A 1,797-nucleotide genomic window follows, 5' to 3' on the forward strand; every position below is an offset into this window, starting at 1 on the left:
GACTAAAATTGCAGTAACTTGCCTGCAAACAGTGTATATATACACTAAGTATGATATATAGATGGTTAGTACAGCTGATGATTCACCAGCCACAAACTTATATCAGCTGTAGGTATTATTTTTCAGCAGAATATTTGATTCCTCAGAGCAATAATCATCTGGCCAATATGTGTTAGAATCTTCTAGAGAGGGCTCCTGTGATAATTTGGTTTCTTATCAAAGGGATTATTCATCTGATTTATCTGATTTATTCTTTTTAAATCTACTGTATATTTTAGTATCTGAATGGATGTAGTAGGCGGACATGATGGACAGTTTGACAAGAAGTCAAGGTAAGTGGAGCATTAAGTAAAGAGATAAGGCATACCTTATCTCTTTAGTGCACACATTAAATAGATATTGTAAGTAGGAGGAAAATGATATATGGGAGGGTTGAATTCTTTACAAAACTAGATCTGATGTAGGATTGAGACACTAACAGTGACAACAACAATGATGATGATGATGATGATGGCACTGTAGACAACAATAGTGTCTATAATGGAGAGAACTGGAACTGGAAACTCTAATGATGACAATGATGATTATGAAGATAATGGTGAAGATGGAGATGACTATATTGGAAAGAACTGGAAGATATAAAGATGATGATGATGATGATGATGAAGGTAATGATGGTAGTGATAATGAAGATGATAAAAATGACAATGGCAGTGATGATAACAATGAAAATACCAAGAACAATGACAATGCTGATGATAGTAATAATGATTTCAAATGTTTGTTACAAGGGCAGTTTGGGGGAGGTTGATTAAGTTGATTACATTGACCCCAATGTTTCACTGGTTCTTAATTTATCGACCCAGAAAGGATGCAAGGCAAAGTCAACCTTGGCAGGATTTGAACTCAGAATGCAGTGACAGGCAAAATATCACTAAGCATTCCATCTGGTGTGCTAACAATTCTGCCTGCTGATGATAGCAATAATGATAATTATAATTATGAATATAATCATAATAATAAAGATGACAATGACTTTTGCATGTCTGTTAACTTTAAGTATTTTTCAAAAACGTATTACCTGTAACTGAGCCCGACACAATTTCTCAAAGTCATAGTAACCTATCCATTTTGGTGGTGGGCGAATCAATGGATGCAAAACTTGTTTGTTACTAGATTTCTGAAGATAATTCCGTAATTCTGTCTGCAACTGATTGTCATGGATACCACTCCCATTCTTCTTGACTGAAAAAATATCAACTCCTTAATTCTTTAGAAGGTTCTGATGATGCCAAAATCAGCACCATAACTTTGACAAAGTTGTTATTTCAATATATTGCTGTTGTTGTTGTTTATTTGTCATTTCTCTAATTGTATGGTTAGTAATGTTACAACTGTGATGTTTGATATACAAGGGGATGCTGAAAAGTTCCTGGCTTTAAGGGTATGGTGAAAGGCATGGTTGGAGGCCTAACCTTCTGAGTTCTTTTACTGGGCTTAGTAAAACTGAAGGACTGCTGCAATAAGTGAGTGAATCTGAGAGGCGAATATTTTGAATGATTAATTTATCTTCATGTATTATCTTTTATCCAAAGCCAAGGACTTTTCAGTACCCCCTCGTATATATATATATATATATATATATATATATATATATGTCAAGCATGGTTGAGTATTGCCTCTCAACCACATGGTTTCAGCTTCTCACTACATGTCACAAGTGTGTTCTGCTATAAGCTCAGGCTGACCAAAGTCTTGTGATTGAATTTGGCAGGCAGAAGTTTCAGTTGTGTTTCT

At 34.9% G+C, this 1,797-nt stretch overlaps 1 long non-coding RNA gene across 1 annotated transcript in view; it reads right to left on the minus strand.

The window, feature by feature from the left end:
* Positions 1–1,091: 1,091 nt before the first annotated feature.
* The window catches only part of LOC128248855 (uncharacterized), a 10,001-nt gene continuing 9,295 nt past the window's right edge, over positions 1,092–1,797 (minus strand). Inside the window, exon 3 of the long non-coding RNA XR_008264980.1 lies at positions 1,092–1,245. This is a non-coding gene — a long non-coding RNA (uncharacterized LOC128248855). The remainder of the gene's footprint in view (positions 1,246–1,797) is intronic.

Source organism: Octopus bimaculoides, chromosome 10, assembly GCF_001194135.2.
Source record: "Octopus bimaculoides isolate UCB-OBI-ISO-001 chromosome 10, ASM119413v2, whole genome shotgun sequence".
Lineage (NCBI taxonomy): Eukaryota > Metazoa > Mollusca > Cephalopoda > Octopoda > Octopodidae > Octopus > Octopus bimaculoides.